Consider the following 19,132-nt stretch of genomic DNA (forward strand, 5'->3'; position numbering starts at 1 on the left):
ATCCGCGCTGAGATCACCGTAGCCAGATATCAAGCCTTCAAGTAATATAGGTGTCCATCTTTCAGAGCCTCCCTGCAGCTCTGAACTCAGCACTGCCCAGTTCTCTGACCTGGGCCCTGGGCAATCTGGGCTGCCTCTTTCAATCTCCCCCATCTCCTGTCCTCAGCAGTCCAGCCTCGGCCCCTAGTTGCTGTTGTCTCCTTCCCATTGCAGGTAGCCTTTTGGGGAAGGATCACTTGAAGATGGCTGAGGCCCTGTTAACTTCTACTGGTCATGGCCATGGGAACACAAACATCATAGACTGGCCCAGATGCAGTGCACCCCTCCCTCCTCCCCATTCCCTACCTCTGTGGGCTGCTCCAGACAGCCTTACTGCTTCAGAACTCTCTAGGCAGGAGGTGGGCATCAGTCTTACTCTTGATACCCAGGGACACATGAGATTTTCCAGACCTCTTTCTCCATGCCCTGTCCCAATGGTAACACTGTCCCCCGGGCCTCTGCCAGGACTAAGAGACCAGCATCCCCTTGCGTAGGCACGGCCAATCTCTATAGTGGTCCTCTTGGGAAGGGGAGAGGTGTTGGGAACATGCTGGAAAAAAAGCCAAAGAGTTCTCATTTGTATGGATTTCTTTCAATAAAATCCTTTCAAATGTCTTTTCTTTTTTTATAAGCAAAAATAGGTGAAGCAGGATGTTACCTGCTGGATCACATTTGTCATTTCTTCGTAAGACTGGCTTAGATGTGTCTTTTACTTAGATGTGTCTTTAGAATGTAAGGGTACTTACATCCTATTCTAGATTTGGGCTTTACCCAAATTCCAAGAATTTCGCATTCTGTTTGACATTCTATTATTCATATACAACTCAGGTGCCCACTTCCCTTTACTGGTCACATTCTAGGTCTCACTAACATACAAGGACAAGCATCCGGCTTTATACAGCTCTACGTGTTCACTCAGGAGCAGTCTTCAGCATCAAGGATTCATACCCCATCCCTCCCAGCTCCCGCTGGGCAATTGCTCACAGTCCCAAAGGCCACATGTGGGAATCCCAAATGCATCTACCCAATAGAACGAAGCTTCCTCGGCAATGGGTTTACCGCCAGAACACAGGTGTCATGAAAACCACCGCTCAACCTAAACCAAAATGGGAAAGGAAAAGACTCACATCAACATCGTCGTCATTGGACACGCAGATTCGGGCAAGTCTACCACTACTGGTCACCTGATCTACAAATGTGGTGGGATCGACAAAAGAACTATTGAAAAATTTGAGAAGGAGGCTGCTGAGATGGGAAAGGGCTCCTTCAAGTATGCCTGGGTCTTGGATAAACTGAAAGCTGAATGTGAACGTGGTATCACCATTGATATCTCCCTGTGGAAATTCGAGACCAGCAAGTATTAGGTGACCATCATTGATGCCCCAGGACACAGAGACTTTCTCAAAAACATGATTACAGGCACATCTCAGGCTGACTGTGCTGTCCTGATTGTTGCTGCTGGTGTCAGTGAATTTGAAGCCAGTATCTCCAAGAATGGGCAGACCCGTGAGCATGCCCTTCTTGCTTACACACTGGGTGTAAAACAACTAATTGTTGGTGTTAACAAGATGGATTCCACTGAGCCACCCTACAGCCAGAAGAGATACGAGGAAATCGTTAAGGAAGTCAGCACCTACATTAAGAAAATTGGCTACAACCCCGACACAGTAGCATTTGTGCCAATTTCTGGTTGGAATGGTGACAACATGCTGGAGCCAAGTGCTAACATGCCTTGGTTCAAGGGATGGAAAGTCACCCGTAAAGATGGGCCAGTGGAACCACACTGCTTGAAGCTCTAGACTGCATTCTGCCACCAACTCGTCCAACTGACAAGCCCTTGTGTCTGCCTCTCCAGGACGTCTACAAAATTGGTGGTATTGGTACTGTCCCTGGGGGCCGAGTCGAGACTGGTGTTCTTAAACCTGGCATGGGGTCACCTTTGCTCCAGTCAATGTTACAATTGAAGTAAAGTCTGTTGAAATGCACCATGAAGCTTTGAGTGAGGCTCTTCCTGGGGACAATGTGGGCTTCAATGTGAAGAACGTATCTGTCAAAGATGTTCGTCATAACAATGTGGCTGATGACAGCAAAAATGACCCACCAATGGAAGCAGCTGGCTTCACGGCTCAGGTGATTATCTTGAACCATCCAGGCCAAATCAGTGCTGGATATAACCCTGTGCTGGATTGTCACACAGCTCCCATTGCTTGCAAGTTTGCTGAGCTGAAGGAGAAGATAGATTGTCGTTCTGGAAAAAAGCTGGAAGATGGTCCCAAGTTCTTGAAATCTGGTGATGCTGCCATAGTTGATATGGTTCCTGGCAAGCCTATGTGTGTTGAGAGCTTCTCTGACTATCCTCCTCTGGGCCGTTTTGCTGTTCGTGACATGAGACAGACGGTTGCTGTGGGTGTCATCAAAGCAATAGACAAGAAGGCAGCTGGAGCTGGCAAGGTCACCAAGTCTGCCCAGAAAGCTCAGAAGGCTAAATGAATATTATCCCCAATACCTGCCACCTCAGTCTTAATCAGTGGTGGAAGAACTGTCTCAGAACTGTTTGTGTCAATTGGCCATTTAATAGTAAAAGACTGGTTAATGATAACAATGCATCGTAAAACCTTCAGAAGGAAAGGAGAACGTTTTGTGGACCATTTGTTTTTGTGTGTGTGTGTGTGTGGCAGTTTTAAGGTATTAGTTTTTAAAATCAGTAATTTTTAATGGAAACAACTTGACCAAAAATCTGTCACAGAATTTTGAGACCCCATTAAAACAAAAGTTTAATAAGAAAGAAAAAAAAAAAGAATGAAGCTTCCTCTTCAAGGTGAGAGGGAAAAGGGGAACAAGATTCCCTTTTCTCTTTACTACCCCATCTTTCATCTCTCCAGAATGCCATAACAGACTGTACTACATGAATTTCTTCATTAAAGGGTTAGAACAAATTTTTAAAGGTAACTAAAACATGGGGAGAGGGAGAGGTTAATTCTCACCAACTATGCCTAGAGTCTAGAGGAAAAGTCCCCAAGGAAATCAGCCCCTCACAAGAGGATCCTAACCTGGTTGCCCTACCCTGAGGGTTCTGATTCCCTCTCCCAATCACTTCTTTTTTGTAAGCTTCCATCTATGAATTCCATCCACCTCTCAGTAAAACCACCCCTATCCACAGAGAGGAATCTATCTTCCTGGATCTTACCTAATAGAAATGTCTGTTTCTTAAGTTTTATTAAAAAATATTTCAAACAATGATAAAACTATCGAGAATCGTATACCAAATACTCATGCATCCTCTACCCAGGTTTATCAAATCTTAACACTTTGCTATATTTGCTTGAGATTCTTTTTCTTAAAAAGGAATAACATTTTATAAGTACAGGTGAATCCCCACAAACTCACCACCCCAAATCCCAGGCTCATTCCATAGTCTATCCCCAACTGCCACTATGAGAAACTGCTCTACAGGATATTGTGTTCTGCCTCATATTTTTCCTTGAGCCTCAATCATTCAGGCTGGAGTCACCTCAGATTTGCTTTCCATGATACCAGCAGGATTTCCATGCTCCTCAAAACAGTCTGGAAGAGGGGATAAAATCTGATGCCTCCTGATGCCATTGTATAAAGTAGACACAGGGTCTTCCAGGCTGGATTTCCCTTACAGTTTCCCATTCATTGATTCATTTATTTTTCAATAAATGTATGTGCCAGGCACAGTTCTAGAGCCTGCGGACACAATAATGAACAAGACTGGCAAAGCCCCCACACTTAAGGACTTGTATTCGTATGCAGTAAGAAAGACAATAAGAAGATGAACCAATAGATCAGATAACATGAGATAATGGGTACGTGCTTGGTAGAAAAAAGGGAGAAAACCAGGATTGTAAGATAGAGAATGATGAGAAGCAAGCTGTCATTTAGCTAGGTGAGGTGGCCAGGTCCTCTCTCTGAGGAGGTGACAATAGACCTAGGACTTAGATAATGAGCCTGCTGGAGGAAGATCTGGGAGAGGAATGTTCCAGGCAGAGGGGTCCACAAATGTCAAGTCACAGAGCCAGGAGTGAACTCAGAGTTCATGAAATGGAAGGACAACCTGTGTGCCCAGTGCCTGGAGGGCAGAAAAGACAGAAGGCCGTGGCAGAGCCTGGGCGGTTTGTGAGAACAGGCACATGCAGTCAGTGCAGGTGGGGTCAGGGCTGGGGTGATGGGCAGTAGCATCTAAACCCAGCTCAGAGTGGACATCTGCCCTTGCTGCCTCATAATTAGCAGTAAAGCCCCTCTGACCCCCTTTGACCCAGTAAGGCATTGGTGGAGGGTAGAGTTTGGCTCTTTTCCTGCTTGCCCCAGAACCTACACATCAAGAACTGGGCCTACATTTCAATCATTTTCTCAAGAGGCTCCTTAAATAGCTCATTCTGGGGGCCCTATTATATTCGTCCCAGAAGTCTCGGCTCTAGTTAGTCTCCATCTGAGAGAAGAACAGGATGGCCAGTCTTCTCAATGTATATGCATTCCTTTATCTAATCCCCTAGCAACCCCATAACAAGGATATCACTAACTGTGTTTTTCAGGCAAGCAATCTGAGTCTCAAAGTTTCATCAACTCCCAGCAGGGTACATAGCCACACCCAAAATCTAACACATTACTCTTTCAGTGAAACATGAATATTTACCCTAGGTGAGATAAATAAAGATCATAGATACTATCATGCCAGTTCTGGTCACGTTTTACTACTAAATGAATTATTTTTTAAAAAAATCTCTTATTCCAATGCTTTTTGGTACAAGGGATTATGAACCTGTACTTGGGTGACCCCGATGTGTTCATCGGCTAAGTGGGAAACAAAAATGTCCTGGTCACAGATTTCCTGGGAAAAACAAAAAAGATAACAAAAGCCATTACTGAATACTTACTATACATTAAGCACTGTTCTAAATTTGTCTAAACTCCCACAACCCACAAGGGAAGAGAATTCCCTTCCCACAAGGAAGCAGGTAGGTACTTTTACTATTCCCTGTCGGCAAAGGAAATGAGGCACAAAAAAGGTGAAGTAACTTGCAGATCCAGGATCTGAATGCAGGCAGTCTGTCACCAGACATTGGGGCGCATTAGCCACTGCCCTGTACCTCCTTGTAGAAATGGGAACCATGGGAACAGAAGCCTAGACTTAGGAGCAACACAGTGCAAGGCAGGCAGTGAAAAGAATGGCACTGGTCACTCCCCAAAAGAGATGCTCCCCCAGCAACCCAAGAGCAGAGGGGGAAGGGTGCAAACAGTGGGATGACGGACCAGGAGCCCATCAGCTGGAGGTCGGACCACATCTATGACACCAACAAAGTTCCAAATGATCAGATCTCTGGACACCAAGTCCCTGTGTGACCTCTTGGCATGAGCTATTCCAGAAAGACCCATGATGTTTCCCCTGGTGAGAAAAGAAAGGGGCCCTGTGATGCATTGATACAAAAAAAAGTGGCATTCATTCACAAGGCTGAAATACTTTTAGAATCATACCCATAGCACGAGATATTGCTAGAAAATACAGAAATAGACATTTGCTCATGGTCCAGTTTTCTCCCTACTAAGCAAATAAGTACAGGAAAAGCCCAAGGCCTCTGGGTAGATAAAATGTTCTGTTCCTGCTTATCTCATTTTTAGGTTTCTTGCTACAGGAATGGGGGGTGGGGGTTGCCACGAAAATGGAGTCCTTGTCCCTCTAAACAAGGAGAAATCACACTTTGCCTGGAAATTTGTGAAGAAACACTTGTTAGTCTTCAACCATGAGTTTTCATCATTATACACATAAAATATAATTACCATTTCTTGAACCCTGGCTAAGTTCTTGGCAGGCATTATGGTGGAGAGTCTCAGAACGCTGCCAAGTGGGCATTATTAACACCATTTTACGGAAAATAACCCAAGCTGTCTTTTAGCTATGGGCAAGATGCTCAGCCTGCTCTGCTTTGCACGATTATCTTGCGTGTCATGCAATGACACCCAAACCCTTAGGCACCTTTATCTCCATGTGACAGGCATACAGGCTGAGGCTCAAATATGGAAAGTAGTCATCTGTAATATGCAAGGCTTTGGAGGCAGGCATCCTGGTTTGAATGCATGGCCTAAATGGACATCTAAGTTACTGAAACCTCTCCAAGCCTTATTTTTCTCCCCCATAAAATGGGCAAGGGCAGTTCCTCAGAGCAGAACATCTCAGACATCCATAATCACACAAATTGCCTAGGATCCTAGTAAAATGCAGGCTCTGATTCAGGGGATCTGGAGCAGGGTCTGAAGGCTGCATTTCTCACAAGTTCCTAGTAATGCCCATGCTGCTGGTCTGCGGACCACATTTTGAGGAGCAAAGCTTTACAGGGTTTTGGTTTTAAGACCTAAATGAGATTTGATGCACATAACACAGTGCCTGACACATAGTAGGCATTCAATAACCATTAGCTGATATTATTATTAGTCAGTTCTAAATTATTGGGTGACTCAAAGTTAGTGGTTGGATATTCTATAAGATCTTCTTTACAAAGTTCTAAAAAGTTCTTGAAAGAGGGGTGCCTGGGTGGCTCAGTCAGTTAAGTGTCTGCCTTCTGCCCAGGTCATGATCCCAGGGTCCTGGGATCAAGCCCCATGTCGGGCTCTCTGCTGAGCAGAGAACCTGCTTCTCCCTCTGCCCCTCCCCCCCTCAGTCCCGCTCATGTGCTTGAGCTCTCTCTCACAAAAATAAGTAAATAAAATCTTAAAAAAAAAAAAAGTTCTTGAAAGAGGATGGTAATGGGCAGAGCAGTGTGGCATAATGAAAAGAGCATTGGAGTTAAGGTAAAAAGCTCTGGATTTGAATCCTTGTGTCACCCTTTGGACAAGTCCTAAAACCTCATAAAATCTTTTTTTAATTTTATTTTATTATGTTAATCACCATACATTACATCATTAGTTTTTGATGTAGTGTAACCTCATAAGATCTTTTAGGATAATAATAGAACTAGTTGACAGAACTGTTGTCAGTGTTAACAGTATATGAGAAAGTTCTCGAAAGTAAGCGTTCAGGTACTATGTGTGCAAGGTAGAAGGTAGTCTGATTCTTTCTATACAAATATAAACATTTTCCAGCCACTGGCCCCACACCAACCTCCCTCCAGGATGTCAAAACTGCTGGTGTCTTTGATGTCAGGAGGCACAGAGGGTAACTCAGTCCAATCTTTGATGTCTGGTGGGAGAAACAGGTACAAGCCATTTTGGATGCTGCCTCCTCTGCATACGCATAAGGTCAAGGAAGAGGAGGAGAGCCTTTAAGAGAGAAAACTGTAAAGGAGAGATAAACACCCTGACCAGTTGACCTGACCCTCAGGCCACACTACATCCCCTGCACCATGCTGCCTCCTGTAAGTCACACTGAAATAGTCGGCTCATGCACAATGGTAACAAATACCGAAGGCAATAAGGGGCTGGCCCCAGATCTCAGGTTTCACTCTCAGAGAAATAAGACCTTGAGAGCTAAATCCAGGTTGGGGCCTGGGGAAAGCAACCCAGGAAGACATCTGCCTGATTTCCATTTAGGTTTAAGGTAGAGTGGGGGAAGGACAGGCACCCATGTGCAGATATGACTTGGCACGTTCAGAGCTGCCCTGTGGTCCATGTGGGACACTCGGGAATCAGAAGTAACAGACTGATAGATTTCTCAAGGTTTATGGGATGGTTCCCAATGCTATCATTTGAAGGTCTTTCCATCAAACATGGCAGGCAACCTAGCATGTTAGAAAAGATAGGCCATGTTTACAAGTTAACAGTTTTCTAGAACGGTGGACATCTGATATGTAATTTTTTATATTTGGTTCTATAACAAGATGGCTACCATCTTGAGCAAAGAAATCAATATTAGAGTTTCAAATGTGAAGCTGGGTTCAGATTCCAGCCTATATTGCTAGTTAATACAGTAAAGCTCAATGATTAACAGCATGGCCTGGTAGCGGGTCAAGATTTGGAGGTAGGCAGCCCTCATGGGTCAGACAAAAGGAGTCCAAATCCTGACTCGATTTCTTTCTAGCTATGTGATCTTAGACAAGTTAATTAACCCCTCTGGGCCTTACTTCCTTATTCATAAAAATGGGGCTAACAACAAAAACTACCTCACAGGGTTGTTGTTAGGATTAAATGAGTTGATATCTGTAAAGTGCTTAGAATAGTAAATAGGCACAGTAAGCACCAAATAAACAAGCTATAATTGTTGGATGACCTTAACAAATCAATTGACCTCTCTAAGTCACTTTTCCTCAGCTGTAACAGAATAAGAGTGGCGTGGAAAGAAACAATGTATGTAGAGGTATTCTGAAAAATTAAAAGAGCTGGATAGACTGTAAAATGATACAATTTTTATTATTACAAAGGGGATTTTTAATTTTGTGCCACACTTCTATTCAGTAATTGGGAGCCTCTGTGTACATTGTCTCTGGAATGAATATTCTATGATTTCTCCAAATGTCTGACATCTCCTCCAAGACCTCGACCTGCCAGGAGCTCTCATTCTAACACATTCAGAGGTCATTGGGAGGGGGAATTAATTAATACAAATTTGAAAAGCATATGAACTCTAAGTTAATCCACTGCTTGGAGCAGGAACCAACCTGTGACAAAATAAATACCTCCCAAAGTGTAACCCCTATTTTTAACAAATTTTCTTTGTCCTCTACACAAGTCCAAATCCTTGACAGGCACTAAATATCAGAGTGAGAGAGCTACTGAGCTCAGGCTTTGGATCTGCACTAGCCTTTGAAGTCACCAATTTAATAAAAGAATGACTCTAAGTGGGCTGAGTCCTTTGTACACAGTGTCCTTGATGTAGAAAGGTGATTCTGCTGACCCACCGTGGGCACAGGAGCTTATTCTTCTCGTAGAGATGATGATGGATTTATACCACTTCTTCCACACTGGGGACCACCCCACCCAAGTGATCAAATAATACACGTCCACAAAAATACCAAGCAGCAGTCTGGGTGGAGTCCTCAGTTCTTCTCCAAGAAGGAAGGCTGTCTTTCATCATCTAATCTCAGAAGTGACACACCAGCCCCTCTGCCTGATGCCGTTGGCCACACAAAGCAACCCTGGTACAGTGTGAGGAGTGAGGACCTGAAGGTGTGAACACCAGGAGCTGGGGACCATGGAGGGCCACCTTGGAGACCTGACAGGTTCCCGGCAGAATTAGTTCTTAAGTGTAAAGTCCTAGAACAGTATCAGTACCCAGTGTAAGCACTCAGTAAAGTGTTAGCTATCACCATTATGGTGGTGGTGGTGCTCTTGTTGCTGTTGAGAGCATTAAGCGTTCAGCTGGTGACCATGAAATGAAAACACCAACCAAACTGCCCAAAAAAATCAACCCCAGGGGCACCTGGGTGGCTCAGTCAGTTAAGTGTCTGCCTTCACTTCAGGTCATGATCCCAAAATCCTGGGATAGAGCCCTACGTCGGGCTCTCAGCTCAGCGTGGAATCTGCTTCTCCCTCTCCCCACTGCTTGTGCATGCTCTCTCTCTCAAATAAATAAATAAAATCTTAAAAAAAAATCAACCCCAGCCCTGGCCTCATTAACAACTTGCTCTACCAGTCTACATACATGATTTTTTCTGCATCTTTGCCCATCGGTTTCTTTACTTTTCAAATGTGCTCCGAGGATCAAACCCAGAACACAAACCTTAAAAGGAAGTCCCTTCCTCCCCTGATCTGTTGGGAAGTTTACAGATACACATATCAGAATATCCAGAATAACTCTTTAGGAGTTTTAATTCTTTCACATAACAAGAAATCTGAATAAAGGCAGTGCCACGGTTGGCTCAAGGACTCAATGTGTCATCAAGGATCAGGACTTCTCTCTCCCACTTGCCATTTTTGGTGCATGAGTAGTAGGTCTCTTTGTGACAGCAATTGGGCTATAGCGGACTTAACCACAACTCAGTGCAAAGGCAGGAGGGGAGAGGGCCAGAGTCACGTGGGCTGTCAGAGAACTTTCCTGATACGTCTCTGTATTGTTCAATTTTTTTTTTAAATCCAGGAGGAAACCTTCTTCCAGAATCTTCCCCACTGACTTTTCCTTGAATCTCATTAGCCATATGTCAGTCACATGCCCACCCCTAGCTGCAAGGGAGACCAGAAATTTGATATTTTCTGAGATGGTGGCCTCAGCAGAACCATCCTGGAAGAACGGGGTGGGACCTGGCCATTGGGGCACTAACCAAGAGACCCTGCCATGCTCCTTCATGCTAGTTCTCTCATTTGAGAAACTTTACTATCATTCTTTCTACCTAGAATAGAAATATGCATGAACCAGGAAGGCTGTGAACCAAGCAATTCATCCAAAATGATTAGGTCTTGTTTACTTTAGCATCATCCAGAAATAAAGTGTTGCACAGAACTGAATTTTGCAGATAAGCCTTCAAAAGTGCCAAAGCTTACTGTGTTTTCACCATTCTTATGACAATCCCCAGAACTTCTAATGATAGTACCTACGACTGCACTTTAATCAAGATTTAGGGCATCATGGCAGAGGACCAGGGTAAAGCCAAAGGAGTCTGGGCTTTCCCTGCAGGGACACAGCAGTGACAAGCCTGACTCACAGATGGTTTGAAAGCACGGGGCCTGCAATGAAGGACAGGTCTGAGTTGGGAAGTGTGGGGAGGAGTCACCACTGCTGTAAGGCCCCTGGGTGCCAGTGGAGTGCAGGAGGTCTGAGGTGAGACCTTGAAGTCTCTCCATGGTGTTGGACAGGACAATGAGCTAGCACCAGGACATCTTGGACCTAAGGGCTTTGGGGACTCAGTTCCTTGTTTGGCAATTGCTTCCAAAGTTTGAAACGACCCCACTGTTCTCACTGTTCAAGAGGGGGCAGCTTGGATAGCTTTCAAATTTGAATCAAACTTTACAATTAACCAGCTGAATCATTCTTTCTACTTCCCTGGATTTCACCTATGAATTTAATTCACCGAGGCTTGTAAGCAGGACCCAGATTACACTTCCTGGTCTTTCTGTGCCTGGGTTTAACTCCCTGGCTGCATCAAAGAGCATCCTCCATTGCTGTTTGATTGATGCTCCTGTCTTGGGAGACATGCAAGTCTAGCTTTGGCAATTCCTTGTGTTTTTTATTCTCCTAGGGGGGAAGTCCCGTCCCAAGATTAAAACCCTCTGTGCTTCACATGCTCTAACTGTTGTAAGTGATGCGCAAGAGGCAAAAGGAGATTAAGTCTGTTGTGAGTTCTCACTAGTTAGGGTGAGCATATGGGTTAGTCATCACTCAAGTGGTGTTTTTCACACCTGGACTGGTGAAAGGGTCTTCACTGTCATGCAGGGTTTCGATTTGCAAGGCAAGTACCTGGTCCAGTTGTTGTTACTTCCCTATGCTTTCTCCCTACAAATCAGAGAAGAACTGTGTGGGATCAAGGATTTTCCCCAGACAGGGTTTAACTAAGCATGGGTTAGCACGTAATTAACCAAATTGAACTTTGGTTATAAAAATAATGTCATTCATTAATCACATATAATCGATCTTCACTATTCATGGATTCTATGTTTACAAATTTACCTACTTGCTACAATTTATTTGTAACCCCAAAATCAATACTTGTGGCGCTGTGATCATTTAGGAAAATGTGCAGAGTGGCAAAAACTTTGAATCACTCGATGAACATGTTCCCAGCCAAGGTGGAACAAGCTGGTGCTCCACCTTCTTATTCCAGTTCCCGTACTGGAAATAGGTGTCCTCTCTGCTGTGTAGTTAGTGCCACACTTGCCAATTTGGGGGTTAAAATGGCTCCCAGTCACTGGGGTACCGAAGTGCCATCTAGTGTTCCTAAGCACAGAAGGCTATGATGTGTCTTATGCAGAAAACATGTGTGTTAGAGAAGCTTCATTCAGGCATGAGTTACAATGCTGTTGGCCATAGTTCAATGTTCAAGAATCAACCATCTGTTTTAAATAAGATGTCTTTAAATAGACACACACATACCACAAGGTTATGCATTGATCTGTTAATGAAAATATTGTGACCAGAGGCTTGCAGGAACTTATCCTGCATTTCCACAACAGCAAAGTTCATTATTTGCTAACTCTGTGTTCACAGAGACTTTATGGAACCTAACTACATGAATCATGAGAACTCACTCTGTTGTGAATGTTATATTTTAAAGCAAATCCTGATAAAGCCAAAGCTAGGTACAATTGTTATAGTTCTTCATTAAACTCACCTTAAATGTTTACCTTGTTCCTGGACCTTTCATAATAACAGAAGCTCTCTGAACATCGACAGGCCTCCAATTCTCAAAAATGCGTTTGTGGTAACAACAGTTTGACTTATTCCTGCTATAGACCCCTTCAGAATAAATTAAGACCTCTTCTATCTGGCAAAACTAATAGAAGTACTATAAACAGAGTCCTATCTGTCATATAGAACAAAGTAAGATTGTAACTTATTAGTAACTAGAAGGAGATCAAATTCAAGTTCTCAGTCCTTGCATGAATTAAGAAGGTCCCCACAAGCCTTAAGAAAGGCACAAATGACTACACTCATAGGCAAAGGTGCTTCAGGGGAAGATATTTCCCATTTCCCAATTTTATTAGGGCATCTCTCTCAGCATTCTCCATGGTAGATGAAAAATTCAGCCAAGGACAGAGAAAGGAGAGGGGCGACCTATATTCTCCTCTAAAATTAACCTAGAAATACTTTTAGAGTCATTACTCTAAGAAAACAGATTCACAACTTTTTATTATCCACTTTAAAATTTATAGCATCATAGGGCACCTGGGTGGCTCAGTTGGTTAAGCCACTGCCTTCGGCTCGGGTCATGATCCTGGAGTCCCGGGATCGAGTCCCACATCAGGCTCCCTGCTCAGCAGGGAGTCTGCTTCTCCCTCTGACCCTCCTCCCTCTCATGCTCTCTGTCTCTCATTCTCTCTCTCGCAAATAAATTAAAAAAAAAAAAAAAAATTTATAGCATCATAGTTGAAGCCTTATTCATTGTGCTAGGTTTTACTATAACAGCCTGCCAAGCTCTCCCTCTGCCTTACCTCATCTCATGCCTTCAACTCTTCACAACCCCAGATTGATTTCCATCATGTAAGCTCCCCAAAGTTCTCACAATAAAGTCCAAAATCCACAGTCTGGCACTCAAGGCCACCTGAAATTTAGTTTAAATCTATAACGTTTACCTTCCCTACATCCACTTTCTGGAACACAGCTCTTCTCCAACCTACTTAGCAGGCTCCCTTTTTCCACATGTAACTTGTTTCTGCTCAGCATAGTGATGGAGGGGCTAAGCTGAGACTCTAGAGCTAGACTGGACTGAGTTCAAATCCTGATTAAGTCACTTACAATGTAACTTTGGGCAAAAATCCCTCAATGCCCTCATTTTTAAAATAAGGTTAATAAGAACATCTATCTCAGAGATATGTTCTGACAACTAAATGTTATTATGCATGAAAAGTATCTAGCAGTACCCTAGTACATTAAAGGTAATGAATAAATATTAATATAAAAAAATAAGCATTGTGGAGTTCCTCTTTCATGTTTTCACCTCATGACCTTGAAATATTGTCCTTCCTATATCTGTTCTCCTTCCCAACTCCCAAATTTTACCGTTCTTCACAGCTTTGATCAATGGAGTAAGTTTCATGTCTTGAGGTCAAGAGTGGAGAGGATGAAAACGGAAGAGTGACAAGGAGAATACACTTGCCTGGTTTCCTGGGGAAAGTAAAGAGAAGCTCTAATGTTCTACACTTGGCAATATTTTTCTGTAAAAGGTCACAAAGTAAATGTTTTAAGCTTTGTGGGCTACTCAGCTCCTATCACAACTATTCAACTCTGCTGTTATAGCACAACAGCACCTATAAAAATGAATGGCTGTGTTCCAAAAAAAAAAACTGTATTTACAAAAACAGGCAGGGGGGGCGCAGCAAGATGGCAGAGGAGTAGGAGACCTGGATTTCGTCTGGTCTCAGGAATTTGGCTAGATAGGGATCAAATCATTCTGAACACCTACAAACTCAACAGGAGATCGAAGAAAAGAATAGCAACAACTCTCTGAACAGAAAAGCGACCACTTTCTGGAAGGTAGGATGTGCGGAGAAGTGAATCCGAGGTGATATTTGGGAGGATAGGCAGTGGGGGAGGGGGCCTCCGTCAGCCACTTCTGGCAAGTGATAGTGCTGCAGAGCACAAAATCGGAACTTTTAGAAGTCGGCTCCACTAAGGGACATCGCTCCAGTGGCTAAGTGGGGGATGGAACCCTCGTGGGACAGTGTGGTCTCAGGACCCTCGGTGTCACAGGAAGACCGGGGGTGCCTGAGTGCGGCAGAGCTCCCAGGTATCGGAGAAGGGAAGCCAGCTGCAGAGACGGAGCTGAGGCGCGGGCTCTCAGCTACGGGCTGCCATAAACTGTGATCCGCAGCACAGTCGGGCCACTGCTCCTCCAGCAGAGACCCAACAAGCGGCAGATCTGGGGAGACTCACCTTCCTCCCCGGGGAGGAGTGGCGCGGGAGCGCACCACAGGGATCTGCTGGGTTTGGAGACTCCGCATGGGGTTGGGTGCCAGAGATAGAAACGCTCAGTCACAGGCCGGTGAGCACAGAGTGCAGCTGGAGACCGGGGAGCCGGGAGTGACTGACGGCTTTTCTCTTGGGGCTCACTGAGGAGCGGGGCCCCGAGTTCTCGGCTCCTCCGAGGTGGAGATTGGGAGGCTGCCATCTTCACTCTCGTCCTCCAAAGCTGTACGGACAGCTTGCAGGGAACAAAAGCTCCGGAGAGCAAACCCCAGCAGATTACTTAGCCTGGTCAGGGCAAGGGCGGGGCAATTCCGCTTCCGGCAAAGACTTTTGATTGATTGCATCCATGTTCATCAAGGATATTGGTCTGTAATTCTCCTTTTTGATGGGGTCTTTGTCTGGTTTGGGGATCAAGGTAATGGTGGCCTCATAAACGAGTTTGGAAGTTTTCCTTCCATTTCTATTTTTTGGAACAGTTTCAGAAGACCTATTTTTATTGTTTTTGAGAGGGGTTCTCTGTGCTTCCTTCTAATACTATGTTGAATAGTATTAGAAACCATGGCAACAGGCTCCTCCCCCAGAAGATCAGCAAGAACAGCCAGCCAAGACCAAGTTTACCGATCAATGAGAATGGCAGAACTCCAGCGCTAGGGGAATACTGCACATAGAATCCATGGCTTTTTGACCAGGATTCTTTAGTCTTTCAAAGTTTTTTTTTTTAACTGTCTTTTTTTTTTTTTTGAATTTTTCTTTTTTTTCCCTCAGGGCTGCCTGAGTAATGGCGTGGCAGGCTCCTCACCCCATAAGACAGGTTGGGAAAACAAGAGGCCAGCTACCCTAAGGTCCCTAGAAAACAGGTCCATCTTGCTTTGGTTGTGGTCAATAATTTGGACTCTATACATTCCCTCAACCACCCCCCAATCAAATGACTAGGAGGAGGAACGCCCAAAATAGGAAAGACTCAGAGACTGTGACTTCGGCCACAGACTTACAAGTGGATACAGATATAACCAAGATGTCAGAGATGGAATTCAGAGTAGCAATTGTGAAGACAATAGCTAGAACGGAGAAATCGATTAAAGGCAACATAGAGTCTCTAAGGGCAGAAATGAAAGCTGAACTGGCAGAACTTAAAAATGCTATCAATGAGATCCAATCTACTCTAGAAAATCTAACAGCTAGGGTAAGCGAGGCAGAAGAATGAATTAGTGATCTAGAAGACCAATTAATAGACAAGAAGGAAAAAGGAGGCCAGGGAAAAAAAACTCAAAATCCATGAAAATAGAATCAGAGAAATAAGTGACACCATGAAACGTTCCAATGTCAGAATTATTGGGATGCCTGAGGAGGTGGAGAGAGAGGACTAGGAGATATATTTGAGCAAATCATAGCTGAGAACTTCCCTAATCTGGGGAATGAAACAAACATTTGAGTCCTAGAGGCAGAGAGGAACCCTCCTAAGATCAAGGAAAAGAGGCCAACACCCCAGCATATAATAGTAAAACTTGCAAATCTTAGAACCAAAGAAACCATCTTAAGGGCAGTTAGGGGGAAGAGATTCCTTATGTACAGAGGGAGGAACATCAGACCTATCCACAGAGCCCTGGCAAGCCAGAAAGGCCTGGCAAGACATATTCAGGGTACTAAATGAGAAGAACATGCAGCCAAGAATACTTTATCCAGCAAGGCTGTCATTTAGAATGGATGGAGAGATGCAGAGCTCCCATGACCGGCAGAAACTGAAAGAATATGTGACCACTAAGCCAGCCCTGGAAGAAATATTAAGGGGGGGTTCTATAAAAGGAGAAAGACCCCAAGAGTGATATACAACAGAAATTTACAGAGACAATCTATAGCAACAAGGTCTTCACAGGCAACATGATGACAATAAATTCATATCTTTCAAAAATCAGTCACAACATGAATAGCCTAAATGCTCCCATAAAACGGCACAGGGTTGCAGATTGGATAAAAAGACAGGACCCATCCATAGGCTGTATACAAGAGACCCATTTTGAACCTAAAGGCACATCCAGACTGAAAGTGAGGGATGGAGACCTCAAAAGAAAGCTGGGGTAGCAATTCATCTATCAGACAAATTAGATTTTAAGCTAAAGACTGTAGTTAGAGACAGAGAAGGACACTAGATCATTCTTAAAGGGTCTATCCAACAAGCAGATCTAACAATTGTAAATATCTATGCCCATCAACATGGCAGTAGCCATCTACACAAGGCAACTGTTAACCAAAATAAAGAGTCATATTGATAACAATACGTTAATTGTAGAAGACCTCAAAACTCCACTCTCAGCAATAGAAAGATCATCTAAGCAGAAAATCAACAAAGAAACAAGAGCTTTGAATGACACACTGGACCAGATGGACCTCATAGATATATACAGAACATTCCACCCTAAAACAACAGAATACTCGTTCTTCTCGAGCGCACATGGAACTTTCTCCAGAATAGACCACATACTGGGTCACGAATCAGGTCTCAATCTCATAGCAAAAGATTGAGATTATTCCTGCATATTCTCAGACCATAATGCTTTAAAACTGGAACTTAATCCCAAGACAAAATTTGGAAGAAATTTAAAAACCTGGAAGCTAAAGACCACTCTGCTCAAGAATGTTTAGGTCAACCAAGAAATCAAAGAAGAATTTAAACAATTCATGGAAACCAATGAGAATGAAAACACATCGGTCCAAAACCTATGGGATACTGCAAAGGCAGTCCTAAGGGGGAAACACATAGCCATCCAAATCTCACTCAAAAAAATAGAAAAATCCCAAATTCACCAACTAACTCTACACCTTAAAGAACTAGAGAAAAAGCAACAAACGATGCCTAAGCCACGGATTACAAGAGAAATAATTAAGATTAGAGCAGAGATCGATGAATTAGAAACCAGAAACACAGTAGATCAGATCAACGAAACTAGAAGTTGGTTCTTTGAAAGAATTAATAATATTGATAAACCACTGGCCAGACTTATCCAATAGAGAAGAGAAAGGACCCAAATTAATAAAATTATGAATGAAAGGGGAGAGATCACAACTAAGGAAATAGAAACAATTATTAGAAATTATTATCAACAACTATATGCCTATTAATTAAGCAACCCAGAAGACATGGATGCCTTCCTGGAAATCCATAAGCTGCCAAGACTGAAACAGTAAGAAATTGACAACCTGAATAGGCCAATAACCAGTAATGAGATTGAAGCAGTGATCAAAAACCTCCCAAAACACAAGAGTCCAGGGCCTGATGGATTCCCTGGGGAATTCTACCAAACATTCAAAGAAGAAATAATACCTATCCTCCTGAAGCTGTTTCAAAAATAGAAACAGAAGGAAAGCTTCCAGACTCATTCTGGAAGGCCAGCATAACCTTAATCCCCAACCAGGCAAAGACCCCATCAAAATGGAGAATTTCAGACCAATATCCCTGATGAATATGGATTCCAAAATTCTCAACAAAATCCTAGCTAATAGGATCCCACAATACATTAAAAGGATCATCCACCACGACCAAGTGGGATTTATCCCCAGGATGCAAGGGTGGTTCAACATTCACAAATCAATCAATGTGATAAAACACATTAATAAGAGGAGAGAGAAGAACCATATGGTCCTCTCAATTGATGCAGAAAAATCATTTGACAAAATATAGCATCCTTTCCTGATTAAAATTCTTCAAAGTATACAGATAGAGGGAACATTCCTCACGTTCATAAAATCCATCTATAAAAAACTCACAGCAAATATCATTCTAAGTAGGGAAAAGCTGAGAGCCTTTCCCTTAAGATCAGGAACACGATGAGGATGCCCACTCTCACCACTATTGTTCAACATAGTACTAGAAGTCCTAGCAACAGCAATCAGACAAAAAAAAGAAATAAAAGGTATTCAAATTGGCAAAGAAGGAGTCAAACTCTCTCTTGGTAGATGACATGATACTTTCTGTGGAAAACCCAAAAGACTCCACCCCCAAATTACTAGAACTCATACAGCAATTCAGTAATGTGGCAGGATACAAAATCAATGCACAGAAATCAGTTGTTTTCTTATACACTAACAACGTAACTGTAGGAAGAGAAATTAGAGAATTGATTCCATTTACAATAGCACCAAAAACCATAAGATACCTCTCGGAATAAACCTACCCAAAGAGGCAAAGGATCTATACTCTAGGAACTACAGAACACTCATGAAAGAAATCGAAGAAGACATAAAAAGATGGAAAAACATTCCATGCTCATGGATTGAAAGAATAAACATTGTTAAAATAAAAAACCCTATGCTGGGGCGTCTGGGTGGATCAGTCGGTTAAGCGACTGCCTTCGGCTCAGGTCATGATCCTGGAGTCCCAGGATCGAGTCCCGCATCAGGCTCCCTGCTCGGCAGGGAGTCTGCTTCTCCCTCTGACCCTCCCCCCTCTCATGTGCTCTCTCTCTCATTCTCTCTCAAATAAATAAATAAATAAATCTTTAAAAAAAAAAAGTCTATGCTGCCCAGAGCAATCTATACCTTCAATGCCATCCCAATCAAAATTCCAATGACATTTTTCAAAGTGCTGGAACA

At 43.3% G+C, this 19,132-nt stretch overlaps 1 pseudogene; it reads left to right on the forward strand.

The window, feature by feature from the left end:
• Positions 1 to 1,118: 1,118 nt before the first annotated feature.
• On the forward strand, positions 1,119 to 2,569 carry LOC110587762 (annotated as a pseudogene).
• The last annotated feature ends 16,563 nt before the right edge of the window (positions 2,570 to 19,132 follow it).

Source organism: Neomonachus schauinslandi, chromosome 3, assembly GCF_002201575.2.
Source record: "Neomonachus schauinslandi chromosome 3, ASM220157v2, whole genome shotgun sequence".
Classification (NCBI taxonomy): Eukaryota; Metazoa; Chordata; class Mammalia; order Carnivora; family Phocidae; genus Neomonachus; species Neomonachus schauinslandi.